At 48.3% G+C, this 22,810-nt stretch overlaps 1 protein-coding gene across 10 annotated transcripts in view; it reads right to left on the reverse strand.

Moving 5' to 3' along the window:
- Positions 1 to 22,810, reverse strand: part of LOC144755518 (complement component receptor 1-like protein) — a 962,117-nt gene that overhangs the window by 829,747 nt on the left and 109,560 nt on the right. The gene's annotated exons all lie outside the window — the stretch shown is intronic.

Genomic DNA, 22,810 nt, shown 5'->3' on the forward strand with positions numbered 1-22,810 from the left:
GCCTCAGGAGATGGTCAGGTATGTATGTGATGAAGACTGTACATTCCAAGCAAGGAGCGGAGTTATTAATTACACCAACGGTTTCCAATAGTAGAGGCATGAGAGAGAGAAAATGTGAGATATGAAACCAGAAGGGGGAGAGAAAGCTATAACAAGAGCATTCTGGATGCTTTTGATCATTTTAGAAGGATTTAATAAGATGCAGTTAGCTCCAATAGAAGATTCCACTCAATGGAGCCTGTATTTAATATGTTGTGAAAGTATTCGGAGAGGGAGAACTCTGGGTTAGCTGTCCTTGTTGTCTTTGGAGAGACAATATTAAGTGAAGAAATAAGGTAACAAGCATTTACAATGCAATGGTTTCGCCTTTGGAAAAGTTAGAGCAGCGCAGCTATGCAGTTTAAATTCCCTTTATTGGTATGTCCGTGTGCTACATACAGCACCTGGTTACACTAGTGTGCTAGGTCCTTTAACGGTAAAATACACTCAATCTAATCACCCTACAAATGGGGTGCCAAATAGCACAGCTGAACGCCTTGCGCCAATATACTGTGTGATTCTTGACAAAAAAAATCACATAATCTCCCTGGGCCTAAAAAACATGCCTCCTCCCCTCTATTATATAATCCAAGGGCTCCAACTGCCGTGGCCAAGTTTGTGCTTCTTAAAACTGCACAAAAGTGCCTTTAGGGTTCAGAGAGGGGCAGTGCGGAGGGGCAGTGGGCAGATTGTAGGCCTCATGCGTGGGCAGTGTGCGGGGAGTGGGGAGTTTTAAGGGTCACTCATAGGAAGTGTTTAGGGGCAGTAAGGCGTTTTTAGGGTCGGCTCAGGGTGGCAGCTAGCTACAGTAAGGTGTTATTAGGGCCCAGGGATGGATAGGGTATGGCTTACCAATGTGTATTTTAGTGTAATTAAACCACAATCATTAAATAACATTTTATGAAGCAGCCGGGCTCGTAGTAGTAAACACCACATAGAATCACACCGTCCGTAGTGCAAACCTACAACGAAGCGCCAAGAGGCGCTGGGACACGCGCTGGGCGCATTGAGGACTCCTGGTCGCTGAATACCATTCCTAGATTAGCGTAATCTAGCGCCTAGACGCCCAATCCGTCTGGATTGTGTCATTGTAAGGATCTCATTACATAATCCAGAGCACCTCACCGAGTAACCACCTCGATGATATTCAATGTATCGACATTGGAAGGATGAACAGCTAAGCCACGGCTCGGCTGGGTGCTTTATCTGACATAACCTCAAGGCACTGGAATTATGCATCGGAGGGGGGCACATTATGCAGCAGGGTTGACTGAAATATGAGGCAAGAAAAGGCAAATGGTGCAGCGTCATGCAACGCATTTGCTGATAGCATGACATCATTTTGTCATTTTTACCCTCGTTAAAACTGTCTGGGAACAATAGTCTGCAGCTCGTCTTAACACACAAACACAGCAACAAGCCTCAGAAAGGAGAGAAGACAACCTTACGAGGGGCTTCCACTGCCCGCCATCAGTTGTCACTGCGACTTTAGTAACGTTTGAAGTGTGTGAAATAGAAACGGATTTGTTTTTTGTTCGAATCATGCCATGGTGGAGCAGAGGACGAATTATGCAGCAAATGCAGCGCTTCCATAATGTGCGGAAAACGTCGCAGCCGCACAATGGCACAGCTCCAGTGCGCTGCAGGACGTGTGTTTGTGTGACTGTTTGCCTATTGGTGCAGATGTGTAGGCATCCTGCAATCTTCGCCCGTGTGCACCTGTGTGGGGTGTCGGTGTGTCTGTGTGTTTCTGTCCTCTGTGACTCTGTGTGCACCTGTCTGTCTCTGAGTAGTCGGACGCGTCTGCCCCCCTGTGTCTGTCTGTCTGCGTGTGTGACTCTGTCGTTTGAGGAGTTGTGCATGGCTATCTGTTGTCTGTGTGCCTCTTTGTATGTTTGTGTTTGAGTGTGTCGTACTTCAGTAGTTGAACGTGGGTATTGTATGTGTGAGTTTGTGTGTGTGCCTATTTGTGCATTTGTGTTTGTGTGTCTGTCTTTGTGCACAGTTGTGTGTCTCTTTGTGTGTCTGCCTTTGCATAGATGAATGTGTGTGCTCGTGTTTGTGTCTCCTTGCCGTCTGTGTGTGTGTACTCTGTGTCTATGTGTGTGCTTGTGTGTGACTGTTTGTCTGTCCGTCCGCGGCTCTCGCAGTGAAGTGTGGCAGGGTCGGGGCAGTGCCTACAGGGCAGAGTCCTGGTATCCCCCTCCCCCGGGGTCTCCCGATCTAAATACTCTATCTGTACTACCCTGAGTGACCGCCACACTTTTCTGAACCCGCTGCCCGTTTCACGGAGGCGGATGGCAACCGATTTCCTAATCCAGGCCCTCAGCTCCGTACTCTTACCCCGGCGGCCAACTTGGTGAAGCGTAGAAAGGGAGGAGGGAAGGAGCCCCGGCCACGAACAGAGCTATACAGCAAGCCGTAAAGCGAGAGGAAGTGCTGTAAGGCCGTGAAATACGCTTGACATAGAAATAAAACTACAATTTGGCGGCGGCTACTGGACAAAGACAAGCATTTACACACGGGCTCAGGGAGGGGGGACGGGCTCACGTGGGTGGTGAGATCTGCACGGTTCTAACGTCTTCCGCTGATCCTTACCTGATCGCTGCTGCCCTCCTCCTTGCTGCCGGTACGGATTTGCGGTGGGGGCGGGCACCACAATGTGCCCCGCGCCCCCTCCGCTCCACCCTCGTCAGGCTCCTCTCCGGTCTCCCTCCAGGCATGGGAGACCGGCAACACCGGCAAAGGCTTCCCCCAGGCAGGGGGAAGCGGCAAACAGTAAGGCTTCCCTTTCCCTCCCCCGGGCTGCGGGTGCGGGACTTCCGGCCGGCCGCGAAGGGATTGGCCGGCCGGCCAGGTACTTCGGGTCGCCGCGGGCAGCGCGGCGGCCCTCGCTAGGCAGGCAGGCGGGCAGAAATCGCGAGGTGGGCACTCGCTGGGGGCGTGAGAGGACACGGACGGCGGGAGGGGGCGGGAGAGGACACGAACGGCGGGAGGGGGGCGGGAGAGGACACGGACGGCGGGAGGGGGCGGGAGAGGACACGGACGGCGGGAAACGTGCACAGGACAGCAAGGGGGGCGGAAAGGCACACGGAGGGGGCGGGAATGGACAGCGCATCTGAATTCACTTTCAGTGAAAGGGGAGGGAACGGGAAAAAACGTAACTCCGCCCTGGGAAAAAATCTCCGGAACGCCCCCGAATCTGGTCCAGCCTTGATGGACAGATCCGGCACTCAATGGCTAGCCTCCATTTATGGAGCTAACCAATGAGAGCCGGGGGACGTTCCAGGAGTCCTTATTGACGACATAGGATTTCACCTGCGCTGAAGAGCTGCGCAGAGCGCAGCCTTCGGCAGGCGAAACCCAAAAAGGAGTGTAACCCCTTGAGGAAGAAGCGGAAAGTGACAAGACAGAAGAGCAGAACCACAGAGGAGCAGTGCTGGATGAAGCCTGTGATGCAAAAGAGATCGTCAATGCATGACGTCCACCCGAGTCAAACAAAAGCAGAGGGTGAACACAGAGAAGGGACTTGGATGTTTCCACTGATATAAGCAGGGTGAGAAGGACCAATCACAATAGAATTTAAAGCTGTGACTTCAAGGTTAGGCACCCGGACCTCAATATCATGGGACTGAACCCCATGAGGTTTCCCAACATACACCAGACTCGTTACCTGCAGGTTACGCATGAATCTCTGCAACAGGCACACTGTCCCACTGAGGTATCTCGCTTGCATATAAGGTGTAATATGCACAACATACCAAAGTCATTGATACTAATATGCAACCCGTTTTTCTGAAATACTTTATCTGTGCACTCAGTTTTTTTGCAGTTTTATATGGTGTGTGCAAGGCCAGCCACACATCACAGTGCTTTACAGAACATCTAAAGTAAACGTCAAACGTGTCAATGTGTAATACAGTAAGAGAGATATGAAAATCATGAAATGGTCATTTGCAGATAGACATTAAATAAAGAGCTGCATTAAAATGTGGCAAAAGGTCAACACGGATCTGAGCCAAGGTTTGAGTACAGGTTGCAGCAACTGTGGTGCAATCCATTTTGTCTAACCTCTCACTGCAGTTTTGGTTGCACAACTAAGCAGTTTTCTATCTGCTGTGCATGCAAGTCTATGAGGTTTGTTAAGAGAAGGAGAATGTTTGTGTGTTCACGCACACACATAGGTAAACAGCATTCAGTACACAAATGACACAAATATTTGTTTCCCAGTACTGATTTAGAATACATTGACTGAAATCTGCCTCGATTGCTAAAATGTCAGAGTATGAAACTGAAAAACTGTCGAGTTAGCAAATATTAATCTTCGGCAATGCCAATCGTTTCGGCTTTTGTGTATTTAAAAGGTCTTTGGCTTTTGTGTACTTGAAAGACGAAGATCGTAAGACAAGCACCAGCACACCGCGAGGGAAGCTGCACAGGCGGGATGTCCCCTGCACAGAACGTTGTGGTGCATTCACTGTGAACCAACTGGCTACACATGGCCAAAGAATCGTTTGGGGTATTAAAAGCCAGAATTGGCTCATACTGAATTCGTCATATGAATACATGGCAGAGGATCACATTTTGCCGAGTTAGCGCTGAGTTATGGTTCCGGCTCAAATGCGGAAAATCTCTCACTCTCAAGTTATGGTTAACACAACACACAACATATCGCAGCCCGCCAAGCCTGATCGCTTTTATTTGTTTATGTTCTGTTGGCAAGTTGATGTCATGAGCGCATGACGGGCAATGAAAGTCATGATGTGAGGGTGTTGTGTGCGATGCTATTCATAAATAGCGAATTTCAGTAATTTTCTGCATTTGAGCCAGAACCATAAAAAATGGTTTTCTAGTGATCGTGTGAGTAAAAAAAAATAATAGCAAACTCTGAATTATAGTATTGGATAAGGGTGCACTGTGCGCAAAATAGTAACAGAGCTTAATGCATCACATTTTTAAACCTCAATGCTTTGCAAAGTGATAAGCTACCAAGGTTTTAAAAAACTGAAAAGAAACAAAGGGGCCTTGTGTGGCCGCAGGAACGTTTCCACTGCTGCATATGACCCTGAGCCTTCTGCACTCCAGCATCTTCAAGTTCTGGCGAGCAAAGCCAGAAGCTACAGAGCAGGATTTCTTGCAGCTCATTGGGTGGTGGTTTTTGTGTCAAAAATGTAAACACTGAACAGGTATCGGCACCTAAAATATCAGATCACCCAAAGAATATGTTGCCTTTTTGGGCCACTGCCATTCATCTTCATGTCCCACTCGTGCATTTTCATGGCTCTTTCAGATCCAAATTCCTGGAGCCGTCCTGGTTAGCTGTATAATATCAGAAGAGTTCATGAATACTATGTGTCTTTTATATCCCCCCCGCCTTACAACATTGTTATTCTTTGTATCAGTTGCAAACCATTCAAGCGGTCTCATACTTTATCAGACAAGCACCACAAAGAAGCCTTTGACAGTAAATGGCGCTACCTAAAGAAGATTGCCAAACACGTTGCGTCAATATAGACATAACCGCAGAGAAGAATGCTGTACACTGTTCATGGGGCTATAAATCACAGCCAGGCCGGGCCCTAAGAAAAGGCTGGGCACAACTGATGATGCTCCTCTCGTGATGCTTCTGTCAGCGGAGGCCACAGTGAATGGCAGGCACTTACCATTAGGCTTGAAACAGGAGGAATGTCGGCTCAAGGTGGGGTTGCCATAGGAAGCACGACCTCCCAGCTCCCAGAATGCCCATAAAACATCCAGTTCCCGCCCTCTCGCTTCACAGATTTTAGAAATCGAGGAGAACATAGGCGGTCACACAGTATTGAGGCCAGCACCCCATAATAGTGTGCACACAACTGTTTGCCAGTTGATAAGAAAGGAACTCATAAATTCAACAAGCATTTACAATGCAATGGTTTCGCCTTTGGAAAAGTTTGAGCTATTGGCATTGTAAATGTTAAAATTTGTATTTATGATTTGGTTTTGAATACAGATAAATAAATGTCATTGTCATTTACATTGTCATTAGCTTAATCTTTCGCAACTGTGAGACCTATTGTACCCTACGGACGAGCTCAGCAGACAGCAATTACTACTACACACACACACACACACCCAGAGCCACACACACACACACACACACAGGGACGTCCTGGATCTTTTGTATCCCCATGATAGTGAGACATCTGGCAGCCTGGGCATGACCCCGCAAGTCTGATATTCCTCTCAGTTCAGGTGTCACGGTAACTAAATTCCTGACCCGGGAAACGTGGTGGGGGTGGTATTTCTAATCCCAGCGTTGCCACTGCACTACAAAATGTGTGTTCTGGGCAAATTCATTTAGTACAATATGGCTGAAATTGAAAATATGTAGGTTTATGTAGCTCGGTCCCCAATACTCTATTGCATCATAAGCCACATCAAATAAACCTCTGTATCCATCAGAAAGCATTAGACAGAACACTGATTCCACATCCAACATAGTGCATACATACTATGATGGTTGGTATTACTCTGCTCCTCTCAGCAACAAGCACACCGGACAACACATTAGACACTACTCTGCCTATGCAACCAACACAGCTCACATATTCCATATAGTTTGGGATCAATGCACTAGTAACATCGTGCAGTATAATAAATAACAGAAGTAGCCATGCATGCAACCTACAGGGGGATGGCACTTGGATGTACAGAGTCGGGTGGATTCAAATAGTACTTAGAAGCTACATTAGATAACTGGGAAAATGCAACATAACACACTGGAAGGAACACTACGTATTTGTATCACACACTCTGACATTCCATAGTTGGACAATGCAACACATTAGTCAGAACAATGCACATATATCAAACACTGTTTGAAAACAATGAATACCACCCTACACCAACACCTGACAGCTAACAAGACTAAAAAGGATACTGTGGACCTTAACAAGACAACATAGTCTCAGTTTCCTCCTGCAGATACCTCAAGCTGAGTAATACCCATATCAATCTTCAGGTGGCACATACCTGAAACTGAATAAGATCTCTGGTTACCCACACTATAATCAAATATAAACACTTAGCATAAAGCATGCCTAAACTGCCAGTGTTGGTGCTGACACACAAAACATACTATAGTGTGTGATGAATTCTCAAAACCTGAGGGAGAAGTTACCCGAACCTGAAAATGCTACATGGCCATACTAAAGGCTATACAGCACTATACAAATCTCTGTTAACATAAAATAAAGTTATCAGTGGGCAACAACAGACTCATATAAAGCCCACTATGTACGCATTTGCAATATAGGTTTAGTAGTGCATACTCGGTATAAACCTAGCACCAGCTGTAAAAGGGGTCAGGAACAACCAATAAACAAAGATCTTTAAGTATTGCCCGGCGGTATCGCCTCTTTAACCCACAAAATATTAATCAATGAAGAGGCAGGCGCTGGAGACTGGAAGGCAGGAAACAAGGGTTTATTCTCTCCGGAGGAAAACACATCAGTTCGGACAGCAAGTATCGTCACGAGGTGCTCTAACCGCATCTCTGAGGCCTGGCCTCTTATACACAGGTTTATGATCTTTATTGCAGGTAACACAGTCTTGCAATGCTTTGAAGTATGAAAGGACATCCTCGGAATCTCCCCTTCAGGCCCGTTCCCACACACATTCACAGTTGAAGTCCCCACCCCGGTCACAACAGGTGATGATTATCGCGCAGCTGGACATTCCGCCGATTCACGGGATGTGTGGGGTTGATCGGATCTCATAGGGAGGGGCTTTGATCAATTCGAGGGTCCTTTAATGGGGGAAGCTTCCTACTGTACGGGGGGGGGCAATAAACAGTATCCGCAGGGCCAGGTGGCGGCCTGGGAACGAGGAAGACAAACGGGCACACAGGAAAAGGGGGTTTGTATCGAAGGGCCTGGGACCATGAAAGGAATGAAGGGAGGTGTCGCGCTGGGAACAGGATGGGATTCCGGGGCAGAGCTGCGCTGAAGAGGGGTTTACGACCCAAGGCATGTGAGAGCGGGGGGGGGTCGTCAGCGTGCGGGGTTGAGAGAGAGAGAGAGAGAGACGCGCTGGCTATCAGCGAGGGGCAGGGAGGCCATGGTGCTCAAAATGGCTGCCGCTTACGTGCACGGATGGGTTCAAGAAGAGCAAGATGGCGCCGATAATGTTGATGTTTGCAGCCTAACTTTTAACAGTCCTCCCTTTTCAACATATCTAGCCAACTTGCCTACTTAATGTCAATCTTCATCAAATTCCTAACCTCGGCATCATATAATGCTCCCATGCGTTCGTTCCCAAAGTCCACAGTCTTAGGGCAAATACAATTTGTACATAATGAACACAGAGGTGGCAGACATTGAATTCCTAAGCATAGACCGCATATCACAACTACAGGAATCAGGATAATGGTGAACAGTCTCCAGCCCCAGTTCTTAACGGTGTTCCAGAACCAACCACCAAGCGACCATTCTTCCTGATCCTGGTGGACTTCTGAAGAGAGTCTGTGAAGGTGTTCGATGGCTTTGTACACTGAGGGTGAGTTGTCCGGTATGTATGTACAGCAGCTGGACCCAATAATGCGGCATGCTCCACCACGGTCCGCAAGAACCACATCTAGGACAAGGCGGTTCTGGAGGGCTACCAAGCGGACCGCTTGAAGCTCGGCAGTGTTGTTCGCAAAGATACCAGCTGTGATGTTCATTGTTGTCTCAACTGCCTGAGTCAGATGTCGGATGGCACGGCTGTTTGCCATCGGGCCCCAGAGGGGATCGAGTCCCTTCATGGCATCGAGGAACTGCGCTCCTGTTGAGTCGGCTTGTTCAATGTCCTTGGCTCGTTTTTGTCTATGATGATTCGCTGGGGCCACATAAGTCGGAGGAAGGATGAAGGAGATGAAACAAGTGCCCCCCCAGCCTTTGGGGAGCCAGGTGTAGGCTTTTGTGCCGCAGATGAAATACATGTTTGGGGACGACACAAAGGAAGGTGGATCCGTGGAGTCCAAAGTTCTGGTAAAACGGCAAGCACTGCGGCCCACCAGCTGTGTCCCAAGTCCTTCTATGCACATGTGGCCTGTGACGTTGATGACTGACAGGGCCACAGTCAGGGTGGCAGCCGTTCGTTTCCGCAGGTAGGAGAAGGTGGGTCTGGTTGGATTGTTGAACACCTGCATTTCAATTCGCTCTTTAGCAGGGATGTCCATGTGGATTGAGTCGTTGGAGGTCTGCGGGCAGAAGTGTGTCTTTGTTTTGTTTCGTCAGACCCCGTGGAAGAAATGCGTTACGGTTTTGCTGGAGGTGGCATTGTCCTTATAGCTTTCTTGCAGGAGGATCAGCCAAGCAAGGCAGGAGCCATGAACTGAGAAGGGTGAAGGGATGATGGTATCGAGTGTCCAGTGGCGTGGGGTAGCAACCCACAGATCCAACAGTTGGTAGCATTGGTGGCGAGATTGTGCTGGTGAAGTAGCTGTACGAAAGAGTTATTCCAAAACTCCTTTCGTCTCTGAGTTGAGAAAAGAGCGAAATCAGATAATGTTCCTTCATGGTGGTAGGCTGAGCAGTGGTCAGGAATGTTTCGTGAGCAGGTGCATTTTCTTCCATAATCCAGAGTGTGGTCATGAGGAGAAAGCAGAAAAGGATTGTGATGAAGAGTGCAATTGTCTTTGAGCTGTGGAGTCTGTCTGTTCTTGGGTTTCTGTAGTGGGTATTTCCTGTTGCTTCCATCATCTTCTTATTTGGCGCTTCCATCATCTTCTTATCTGGCGCTTCCATCATCTTCAAGGTGCTCGGTAGCGGGCAGAGCCACAGACTTCGTTTAGCTTCTTTCCGGGTGACCCTTGGTGGTGTTTAGGTCACCGTTCTGAGATTTAACTTAGTCTGTGGTCTACTTAGCCGAAGCTCCCTCCTTTCGACGCAGGAAATACCCTTCTCTGGATGGCACAGTGGGATCAGAGAACTTTGAAAGTTCAAGTGCTTCGGTATCAGGATAGCAGGTTAGTGACGGTCGGTCCTTGTTCAGGAGCTCTTCTTGGTTGTCGATGTTTTCTGTCGTGGCCAGGGTCGAGGAGACCTTCTTACAGTGGTGTGCATGCAGCCAGTGCCGTTTCCCCTCCACACGAAGAGCCGTCCGGGTGGTGATTAACACTTGCCAGGGGCCCGTCCACCGGGGTTCCAAACTCTTCGACCGCTGAAAGTTTCGGATCAGCACGAAATCTCCAGGTTGGATGGTGTGACCCGGACCCCTGGAAGCATCGGGGATGGCCTGCTGCACCTGCTGATGAATGACAGACAGAGTTTCAGTCAATTTATACAGATAATCAGACATTAGGACGTCCGGGACGTCATGAATGGAAGTTGGTTTCGGTGCAGACCAGACACTCATGGGTCGGCCGAAAACAACTTCATAAGGTGTTAAGTGATGTTTGGTGGGGGTGGAACGCATCGATAGCAATGCCAGTGGGAGGGCGTCTGGCCATTTCAGACCCGTGGTAGCCACTATCTTGGCCAGTTTCAGCTTTAGTGTGGCATTGTGTCGCTCAACAAGTCCAGCAGACTGGGGGTGGAAGACTGCGTGGAACTTCTGCTTGATGCCCAACCCCTTTAAGATGAGCTGGATGACTTCGGCTATGAAGTGGGGGCCATTATCGCTCCATAAAATACGACAAAGGCCGTAACGGAGGAAAAACTCCTTTAACAGTACTTTTGCAGTGGCCATAGCAGTGTTGTCACGGGTTGGGTATGCTTCCACCCATTTGCTAAATACGCATACCACAACAAGTACATATTTCAGACCTTGGCATGTGTCTAGCTGGATGTAGTCCATCTGCAGGACTTCGAACGGGTGATTTGGGACCCCAAATCCTCCCCGGGGTACTACAGTTCCTTTCCCGGGGTTGTGTTGCAGGCATATCAAGCATTGTTGGACCAGACGTTTGGCGGAGTCTGTGATTTTATCATTGTGCCAAACTCTGGAGACAAGTTCAATCATGGGGGCTGATCCTATGTGGGCAGGGGAGTGTGCCATAGTCAGTATGGGAACCAGGTACGAGTCAGGTAGCAACCATTTGTTTGTGTCTCTTGTCCGCCAGCAGCCTTCGTCATCTTTTAATCCCACCCGTGTCCATTCAGTCAGTTCGTGCTGTGTGCTAGCCATTTGAATGTCTCTAATAGTGTCCCTAGCGTCAGTCCATTTTTCTGCTTGTGACCTGGTCACGTACATATGTGTTGTCGTCCTATTTTCAGCTGTCGTTCGGGCAGTGATGTCGGCTAGTGCATTTCCCTGCCCAATCATGTCTGTCACCTTTTTGTGTGCCTGGCATTTGACGACTGCAAGCTTTGTGGGGAGAAGGACAGCTTCGATCAAGGCGGAGACTAGATCCCCGTGCAAAATGGGGGTGCCGTGTGAGGTCAGGAATCCCCTTTCCCTCCAAAGGAGCCCAAAATGGTGAACCACCCCGAAGGCATACTGGCGGTCGGTGTAAATGTTCGCTGTGGTTCCTGCTGCCAGAATGCAGGCTTGTGTCAGGGCAATCAGTTCCGCTGCCTGGGCAGATCGTTGCGTGATGCGGGCTGTCTCGACTACAGTTCGAGCCGTGGTGACTGCATAGGCAGCGGAAGTGGTGCCATCGGGGAGTTTGATGCATGAACCGTCCACCCACAGCTCTCCGTCAGGGTCAGGAAAAGCCGTGTCTCTGAGGTCAACCCTACTTCTAGTCTGTTCGTCCGTAAGAGTCACGCAGTCATGTACAGGGTGCACATTGGGATCGTTCTCTGGTAAGGGTAACAGAGTTGCCGGGTTCAGTGTGGTGCATCTTTTCAGGGTGATATGGGGTGCAAGCAAAGTCAGTTCATATCCAGTCAGTCGTGCACTCGTCAGGTGTTGCGTCTTGGTTTGGTTCAGGAGGGTGTCAACTGCATGGGGAACCAGTACCGTGAGGGAATTCGAGAGCACGATCCCCTCACTCTGTCGGATAGAGATTGCAGCAGCAGCTACAGCTCGAAGGCAGGCAGGCAAGGCTCTGGCTACAGGGTCAAGAGTGGCAGAGAAGTAAGCGCACGGTCGTTGCTTTGGGCCAATGGACTGGGTCAGGACAGATAAAGCGCACCCCTCCCTTTCGTGAGTGTAAAGGGAGAAGGGCTTTGTGTAATCGGGGGTACCTAGGACAGGGGCCGAACAAAGGGCATCTCGTAGTTCCGTGAAGGAGGTTTGACAATCAGGGGTCCAAGGGAGTGGGAAGGGGACGTCTTTAGCTAGCAGAGAAAGCAGCGGTTTCACAACGAGGCTAAAGTTTGGTAACCACTGTCGGCAGAAGGAGGTGAGGCCTAGTAGGGAGCGAACCTGTTTCTGGGTCTTAGGGACAGGAGTTTCGGGAATGGTTTGGATCCGGTCGGGAGTGAGTTTCCTTCCTTCTTTGGACAAAAGGTGGCCTAGGTAAGTGACCTGGGGTTGGCAGAATTGCAACTTCTTCTTGGAGACCTTGTGGCCATTTTCCGCAAGGAAGTGCAGGAGTTGAATGGTGGCTGTAACTGCTAATGGAGTGGTGTCGGCTGCCAAAAGGATGTCATCGACATATTGCACTAACACCACTCCATCGGGTAACTGGACTTGATCCAGTTGTCTCTTGAGGGCCTGGCTGTAGATGCTAGGGCTTTCTGTGTAGCCCTGGGGTGCTCGGCAGAACCTATATGAGCGGGCTTTTAGGGTGAAGCCGAAGAGATATCGGCTGTCTGGGTGGATGGGGATGGAAAAGAATTCGTTTTTGAGGTCAATGACAGTGAAGGTGGTGGCAGTAGAAGGAATCAAAGTCAGGATGGTGGTGATGTCTGAGACCACGGGGTACTGGGGTACCACCACTTTGTTGGTCTCTCGAAGGTCAATGATAAAACGGTATGCTTTCTCATCTCCCTCTCCCTGTTTCTTGATGATGGGCAAGATAGGGCTGTTGCAAACGTTGCTAACCACTTCCTCTACTACTCCTGCGTCTATCAGCGACTGAATAATCTTTACCAATGCCTTCTCGCCCTTGGGCGATATCCGATATTGTGGAAGTTTTGGGAGTGTTGCGTCTGGTCGGACAGTAATGTGCACTGGGTCAATCAACATGCGCCCTATGTCCGAATCCGTCTTGGCCCACAGATACGGAGGCAGAGTGTCAAGCAGGGATGTGTCAGCGTCGGTGATGGAAAACATGCGTCGGGGAGGGCAAAGTCTAAGCAGAACGGGGTTGTCGTAAAGGAAAACTCGGACTCCGTCTTGAGAACATCTGATTGTCGCTCGGAAGTGTTTCAATAAGTCAAGTCCCATAATGGCGTCAGGGCTATTGGAGGAAAGCAAAAACGTGGTGTCAGTGGTGTTGTTTTCTAAGTCGAAGAGGATCGGGGCGGACAAAGGGTTAGTGGAGGGCGTTCCATCGAAACCTGTCTATGTTATAAGTGAGCCAGACAAGGGTGCCCCCGGAATCAGTCGTTTAGATAACGCACTACGTGTTGCGCCAGTGTCTACCAGAAATGGAGACTTTGTACCCAAGACCTTAGCAGTGACGTAAGGGCCTTGCTGGTCAACATAGAGCTCGACTGGATCCCTCCCTTGCCCTTGGCGGTCCTATGCAAAGTTGTGGGCGTCATCGTAGTCAGATTGCTGGCATTGGTTCTGTCTGGGTCGATCAAATGTATTTGGTCTGCCTGATCTGTCGTTAGTCGCGTCATTTGGGGGCCCTCGCTGTTGTCCCTTATTTCTCGGTCCACTTGCTATGTCCTTGGGGTCTTTGCTTCTGATTATTTCCAGAAGAACTGGGCATTGGGATTTCCAATGGCCAGTTCCTTTACAGAAAGCACACTGGTCCTCTCTAATGTCTGTACGCCCAACGTGGGGAGTCAAAGTGCGGTCCTTGGGAAGTGCAGTCTTAGGGACGTTCGTCTGATAGTTTCCCCGGTATTGGTCTCGTCCTATAGTCACCCCTTGCAGTTGGGCAATCATCACCCTCTCTTTCAAGTCCTTCTTCTTTTTCTCTGTTGCTCTATCGTTTTCATTTTTCTGATGTTCATAATATTGGGCCATCTGGAGGATAGCCGTAGGTTTGGAGGCTGCCCAACTACTCTCGCTAGCCTGCAGTTTCTGGGAGACCTCCGGTGACAGACCCTTAACATAATTCTGGACAAACAGATGGTGTCCGGTTGCAGTGGTCATGTCCTGGCCGCTGTAATCGGAGAACACCGTTTCAAACCGGGAGAAGTAGTCCGATACATCCTCCTGGGGTTTCTGGCGACAGGCCGTTACTATCGACCAGTCCACTTTCTTTTCTGGAATCAGGGTTTTTAATTTCTGTACGATTTTATCTGGAAGGTCTAGAATGGGTTTTAAAAGGCTTTTGTCCAGGTCCTCATTGTTTATCAATGCCATCGAGTTGTGACCAGGTATGTCCAAACAGTTCAAGGTGGTCGACTTTCCGGATTTGCTTCCACACATCAGCTGGTAGACATAACCCGAAAAACAAGTCGATGTCAGCCAGGGTCATAATCGTGGAACCTAGGGCTGTACCCAATTCAGTATAGAAGGCAGTGGTTTTTTTTCGTAGGTCAGGCAGAGATTTCCGGAATGTCAGAATCTCTTGCCGGTCCCATGGCTGGTAGACCCAGTTGTACACTACCCTTCCTTTTGCATCTTTGTGGTTTGCATCATCGTTAGTCCCTTCACCTTGTGGAGGAACCCAGTAAGGGGCAGCCTCTCGTATCGGCATCATGGTGTTAGATTGCTCAGTTTGTGGTTCGGTCGCTACGGATGTCGTGGGTTTAGCTCCCGATTCTCGTTCCGTGAGGTGGCGGAAAACCTCAAGCGTACGCGTAAGGAGGTCCGTCACATCACACTCGCCCTCATCCCCGATATCGACCTTCCGGTACAGAGTCGTTAGGCTCTCGGGACCTTTGTCTCGATATCGGTCCTCGTATGCGTTCAAGACATGGTAACACAGTCGTACGGTAAAATGTCGTCTGTGACTCCCTGTATACGAGTTAAACATATCCGTGATGTACTCTTCATCTTCCTTCCTTTCTACCAGTGTCCTCGCTATCTTGTCGATCCCTACTCGCTCATCTTTGCTTAGTCTGCTTGTTCTTGCAGAACCAACCCTTCGGGTCTCAGGATCGCCTAACGTTGTCGTTTGCGTAGTATTTAATACAAGGAGTTCGGCCGGCACAGAGGCCATGGGGGCCGAAGCTGTGGCGCTACCCTCGTTTGTACCTGGGGGTGGTGGGTGCTGTGCTAAGGGTTGGGAAGGGGCATATGGAGGGGGCATGTAGATGATCGGAGGACCTAACAGCAGATCATCGTTGGCTCGTTGTTTCGAGGGTAAATCAGGGTAGAGCGTGGAGGACGTTCTAACCGGACACTGGCTTGATGTTTCCATTTCTAGTTTCTGTTTGGCTTTCTCTCTTTCCTTTATCTCCTCTTCTAGTTTCTGAGCAGCTAGGTGGGCTGCTTTTCGCAGCTCTTTTCCCAACCTACTCTCAGTTTTCTTTTTACGTTGTTCAGTTTCTTTGCGCCACATGCCGAAACTATCAAGCATAGTGGGCGTTGTCTTGTTTTTACCAAGGGCTGTTTCTAGCGCGTTTATTTTGTCATCATCAAAGGATCCTATCAGTGGCCACTGACTTTCTCGATCCTTTTTCGTGTATTTATGCCACAGCTTGTTATAGGCTATAGCGATCAATCCATGCTTCATGAACATGTCCTTATTAGGGGTGCCTTCCAGTGGAGCCGGATGGTTCATCTCTAATAAGCGGTCCGGGCTAAACAGGCTACCAATCAGTGGGGAGAAGACAGGCATGACGGATCACAACGGGGACAAAAGTCAGCACTGCCTATCTTATCACTGCGTGCAAAGACTAGACAGAATATTTCTATTCTACGTTGTTTGCAGGCAGTGAATACCTCATGAACCAATATCGAATAGTCAACGTTCGGTCAATCAAACAATTCAGTGGGGAGAATAAGTAGGCCCGCAAAGGTCTGCGTTACCTACCCTTTCACTATCTGTAAAGGGGGGAGGTGCCTTCCTGTTTGCAGACAGAGAATCTCCAGAAAACAATCCGTGAACAGTAGTCCAGGTTCAAATAATTAATCAGTGGGGGAGAAAGATAGGCACGACGGCTGCGTTACCTATCCTTCACTGCTTGCAAAGAGAGAGCCTGTTGTTTCTCCGTTTGCAGACAGCGAATCTCCAAACAAATCGACAAAGAGTAATACTAGTATTTTCCAAACAATCAAACAATCATTTCGCAATTCGTCGTGTTTACACGACCTTACCCGGACCGCATGGACAGTTTCTTGTCTTCCGAATCCAGCGCCCGATCGTCCTCTTTTCTTCGTAATCCTCGCGGCACTCCTGATGGTTCCCAGTCAGGACCGTAGATCACTCGAGAGAGGTCTGTTCGGAACCAGTGAAGTTCGGATGATCGGCTGTCAGACGAGGGTCTATCGGACAGGTGCACTTCCCGATCGTTGCAGTCGTTCACTCTGTCGTCAGGACCTCTCCCACTGGATCCACGAGTCACTGATGGGCCCCACGTATGGGACGCCAATTATAAAAGGGGTCAGGAACAACCAATAAACAAAGATCCTTAAGTATTGCCCGGCGGTATCGCCTCTTTAACCCACAAAATATTAATCAATGAAGAGGCAGGCGCTGGAGACTGGAAGGCAGGAAACAAGGGTTTATTCTCTCCGGAGGAGAACACATCAGTTCGGACAGCAAGTATCGTCACGAGGTGCTCTAACCGCATCTCTGAGGCCTGGCCTCTTATACACAGGTTTATGATCTTTATTGCAGGTAACACAGTCTTGCAATGCTTTGACGTATGAAAGGACATCCTCGGAATCTCCCCTTCAGGCCCGTTCCCACACACATTCACAGTTGAAGTCCCCACCCCGGTCACAAGAGGTGATGATTATCGCGCAGGTGGACATTCCGCCGATTCACGGGATGTGTGGGGTTGATCGGATCTCATAGGGAGGGGCTTTGATCAATTCGAGGGTCCTTTAATGGGGGAAGCTTCCTACTGTACGGGGGGGGGCAATAAACAGTATCCGCAGGGCCAGGTGGCGGCCTGGGAACGAGGAAGACAAACGGGCACACAGGAAAAGGGGGTTTGTATCGAAGGGCCTGGGACCATGAAAGGAATGAAGGGAGGTGTCGCGCTGGGAACAGGATGGGATTCCGGGGCAGAGCTGCGCTGAAGAGGGGTTTACGACCCAAGGCATGTAAGAGCGGGGGGTGGTCGTCAGCGTGCGGGGTTGAGAGAGAGAGAGAGAGAGAGAGACGCGCTGGCTATCAGCGAGGGGCAGGGAGGCCATGGTGCTCAAAATGGCTGCCGCTTACGTGCACGGATGGGTTCAAGAAGAGCAAGATGGCGCCGATAATGTTGATGTTTGCAGCCTAACTTTTAACACAGCCACAACGAGAGACCTAACTGCTTACACAGACACCACTGAAAAAGAAATGCCTGTTGCTCTAGGTTTCTCGTTCCGTGGTTTTGGAGAGTTTCCACGACACTCTGTTGGGACAGAAGACCTGACGGCCTGATAATCACCCAGAGGTCTCTTATAGCAGACATTGTGTGGAAAAAACACGGACTACATCACCCGGTGCGCTGGGAAAGAACCTGAATAGTTTGCTCAAAAGCAGCAAACCCGTGTTTCATGAGTAGCACCGGCAGCATCATTAGGACAGGCAGGTCATTACCGCAGCTAAATGTTCAGGTCCCAAATGAATAACTGCACTCAGACAGCGAGCACTCGGGAATAAAATGGCGGATGATGTAAGCAGCCATTCTGGTGTATTTACTAGCTGCGCATCAGTGCGTCACGGGTTTTCGGATCTTGGAAACGTGCATTTCTCAACGTGCAATATTTATGAGCTCTTATGTATCTGTTATTATTGACAACAGGACTAGCTAGTAACCGGGTTTATTTCTAAGAGACATCCTGGTTCAAAACAAGCCAGAAACTAAACGAGAGGTTAGATATAAACAAATACACGTCACATACGATGCCCTAAAATTGAACTATTAATTACACGTTCGAGTTTCAAATCCGTGGAATGTTGGGTACATAGCGGAAAATCGAGACTAAAGCAGATACTGATCGGAAGACTCGTTTAACACAAATATTTTGCTAATTGCTTTGCTAATAATTGCTGCTTTGCTAATTGTAAATCCATTAAAAATTATTAGCACAAGAGCAGCAGCCGGGAGCCCGGCCGGAGACGAGGGAGGCGGGGATCTGCTGTGGGAGGGGAGAGGGAGGCGGGGAGAGCGGAGGCCGTGTTACATCGGCATCGGGACCGGCAGCGGCTCGGGAGGCGGGGATCTGCTGTGGGAGGGGAGAGGGAGGCGGGGAGAGCAGAGGAGCAGATACTGATCGGAAGACTCATTTAACACAAATATTTTGCTGTTTGCTAATTGCTTTGCTAAAATTGCTGCTTTGCTAATTGTAATCCATTAAAAATGATTAGCACAAGAGCAGCAGCCGGGAGCCCGGCCGGAGACGAGGGAGGCGGGGATCTGCTGTGGGAGGGGAGAGGGAGGCGGGGAGAGCGGAGGCCGTGTTACATCGGCATCGGGACCGGCTGCGGCTCGGGAGGCGGGAACCATGTTTCAAATAAACAGATCTCAGCAAGTGACAGAGCATTCACTGTTTCAGGCAAAATAAAGAAGCTCAAGCACCTACGAGCACACGGACAGCGGGAGGGGGGGCGGGGAGGCACACGGAGAGCGGGAGGGGGGACGGGCACACGGAGAGCGGGAGAGGGGACGGGCACACGGACAGCGGGAGGGGGGGCGGGAACGGCCAACACTCACCTGGACTTCCTCTGGCGGAGATCGGCCGCACAATGACCAAACGAAACGGACTAAAAAAATAAATAAACCCCGCCCACGGCCTTGATGACGATGCAAAAAGGGTGGAGAGGGAAAAAATCTCGGGAACGCCCACGAATCTGGTCCGGCCTTGACGGACAGATCCATCTTCCAATGGCTAGCCTCCATTTATGGAGCTAGCCAATGGAAGAAGGGGCGGATTCAAGTCCCCCATACTGCAAAACAAAAGATTTCTCCTGGGGGCGGAGCTAGGAGCTCCGTGCCCCAGGCGAAACCTAAAAAGTGGCCCCTGAATCATCCGATTACCTCATAAGCCCCTATGACACAGTTCATTGCATGAACGACCCCTAAACACCCAAAACAATCCATCACATGTATAAACTCCCACATCATCTCCCAATTAGCTATTGCTTTGCTATGCAGTTGGGTTCCCTGAACTCAGAAATTAGCTCAGCTGTCAATTTCCAGTATCAGCTCAGAGAAATTTCCAGTTCAGTTCAGAATAGATACCCATCACCTCCTTAGAAACTCCTACTCATCTTGTTAAAATTGTTCCCCATCAATTCAACGATGAAGCCCAAATCTATTGATTATAGACACATCACCAGTTGACTAGCCCATCACATAAGCAAATAAGAAGCAGCTCATCTAAAGAGGATAAACAGTGTCCATGCCAAACCTACTGCACGTGTCAGCACACTCGTACCCCAGTAGCTTTAAACACATTACTATAAAGGCATATTAATATCCACTGTAGGGCCTGGCTGGCAAGCCACGTATCAGCGGTTCATTCATAGGCCCCACACCAAATAAAAAAAATCATGGGGACTGCATGACTGCTGTAATTTTCCACGCCCCGTCAGGGGTAGTAAGCACTATATAAATGCAATTACTAGCCCCCCATTATCTCCTTAGTTAAGTGCTCCACCTAGTTAAAGGCCCAAGGCACAGGCGAGGGTGCATAGGGAGTGTGATTAACAGTTCTTACTGCTGTGCGGGTGAGGCTATTAGCACCAACCCCTACACACACCCAAAATAGGGAGCGCAGCCAGAGCGCGAGAAGCCTCTCACCAGAGGGGGCGTCATCCTTGCACGGCGCTCTCTGCACACAGCCATTGGTGTGCAGGGTGCGCACTGAGGAAGGCAAACGGAGCTCTATGGCCATTTGCTCACCAAGCAGACGCTGGGAGCTAGCCGGCCACACAATGTTGACCCTGTGGGCCTGTGATATTAAATACTGCAAGCAAAGGGGGCATTCCGATTTGCTGGCCAATTGCCAAAGTTGTACTTTGAGGGCTAATCGCATGTCTAACAGTAGTACATTAATACACTATACCATTTGCAGCTCAACTATCTGAAAATTCAAAGCCCAAATATAATCTGTAGCACAACCGGCTCCACATTCACGTTATTGACTACATACATTATAACATTTTTAAATTCCATTCAAGCTTATTACAATACCCCCTAACACCAGAACCTAAAAACTACACGGATCATTTGAATATTAATATATTTCATGCCAAAATCTTATCAGTGTCGATGCTACTGCATGTTAATGGCTCCCACACAATCAGCATATTTTACAAGATTCCATATTCTCTGGATATTGATGACCTGACATCTCTGACTATACCTACACTTCATACATCACCATAATAACGTGCCTCAAATGAGCAGCATAGTAATAGATTACATATAAGAAATTTTACCACGCCTCGTCAGGGGTAGTTAGCACTATATAAATGCAATTTAAACACATTACCAGCCCCCATATATCTACGTATTAACGGCTCCATCATCTTCTTATGAATGCCTCCTATATGAATGTATATGAACGGCTTATATATCATTATCAGCCAACATTACATCTGTATATTAACATCTCCATATTAATAATTTAAACAGTACCTGCATGTTCATGGTGCTCACATCGCATGCTACTATAACATCATCCTATCCAGGCATATTCACGAAGGAATTCCTTGCGTACTCTTACATACATTTGAAAGTTGGACCCAAGACATCGAAAATCAGAATTTTGGGGGTGGGAGGGAGGTTATATGGTATACAATTAGTACAAATCCACTTATGGAGCTAGATTTTAAGGGGCTGATTCCCAGATGAATACGAGTACGTAACACAGAATTGCTGTAGTACTACTTTTCATGTGATTATTAATGTGCTCCATTGCATCTGCATACTAATAACACTTGAATCATCTGCATATTAATAGCCTTTACATCTTCACCACAATAAAGGCCCATGTTGAAACATCTCCCATTTCATCTACATAATAACTTCCATATCATCCCCATCATACGCATATTGATGGAGCCCATCTTCTGCTTATTATCTGTTCCAATATTGTCTATGGATTACAGCTATTGTATCATTTAGCATTTTACAAGCACAATTGGCTGCATATCAAAAAAGCCAAATCATTTACTCAGTAGCAACTCATATAGTTCTCAAACCATTTGTGTATCAGCAACTCCAATATCATTTGCATATTAATTGGTCAACATAATTTTCATATTATTAGCTCTCAAGGCACCCTAAAGTTAAATGGAAACAGGAGGAAAGGCCACTATGTTTACCCAGGGGCTAACGTAAATTGCTGGTCAATCGAAGAAGTGACTGGTCACACGCATTCTGATGTCATCCTTATTATCTCTTTATTTATTTTTTGTCTAGTACTCACCTATATTGATGAATGGTGGACCCCACACACCCTTCACTTAGAATCTGTGGGTGGCGCTATCACACTTTCTGGGTGAAACCCACAAGCCCTCTACTGAGGGATCTATGGTAATCCTATGGTGCTGCCCCCTCTGCTCCTGGGAGGACTCTGGAAAACCACTACTGTGCACTTGTAATATGCATGGGGTTCTGCCTCCAATGTTCCTCGATGTACTCTCCACACCCCTATGCACCAATGCCTGAGCATCTGTGGTATTACTGGGTTTCACTTCTGCACTTCACAGTGTCTCACTCTGAGGGTGACTGTGGTTACTAGATCTCATGGGCCTTACCACGCCAAACCGTAGTTCTACTGTCTACGGTAATGACAGTAAGAATATGCAATAGCGCCTCTAGCCTCTCTCGTATTCTAGCTACATGCAATGCTTAAGTGCAGCTACAAGTCTATAGTAGCACGGCTGGAGCACAGTCTCTGAACTTCAAATACAACAAAATGTAATACACATAGTCCACATTAAAAACACACATTCAACAAGCATGTACAACATAAGAGAGAGTTGTCTCTGGTGGTCAACCACCCAAACGTGTTTCAGACCTCACAGATGGTAGCACGGCACTATTTAAATGCCAATAGAATGCAATTACGATCATATTTACGGACATTAATATTCATTCAGTGAAGTGCTGGGCCAATTGGGTCTACTCAGAAGCACAAGCATGAGCACTGTGTTAAATTTACAACTAAGAATGAGAGAAAGAGTATTAACAACACTGGTGTCAGTATAATGTGTCTACAATTCTTACAGTGCCTGGCTTCCCATAATTTTCTGTTAAGTAACCAACAATGTTAAATCACAATTATGGAATAAGAGAGCTAGATTCAAATTACGGTGTCCCAACCTGAGCACATGGTGTTGTCCTGGACAAGTTATCTCTTCTTGTTTCCGCATCTGACTTACCCTGAGCTCTCAAAATTGAGGTCACTTACAAAGATCCAATGTGCCCTATAGAAAACTGGGTAGTTTAGATGCAAGTAGTTCACCTTTTAAAGCGAAACATTAACCATGTGCTCCTTGCGGGCACTGTAGGAAAAAAGCAAAGGCCCGCTGAAGAAAAAGCCCCCCTCAAACGCTTTAATAGAAACTTTTAAACACAGGCACATACCAGAAAAGTAAAAAAAAAAAATGCGAGATCCATTCATA

This window comes from Lissotriton helveticus, chromosome 5_1 (genome assembly GCF_964261635.1).
Source record: "Lissotriton helveticus chromosome 5_1, aLisHel1.1, whole genome shotgun sequence".
NCBI lineage: Eukaryota > Metazoa > Chordata > Amphibia > Caudata > Salamandridae > Lissotriton > Lissotriton helveticus.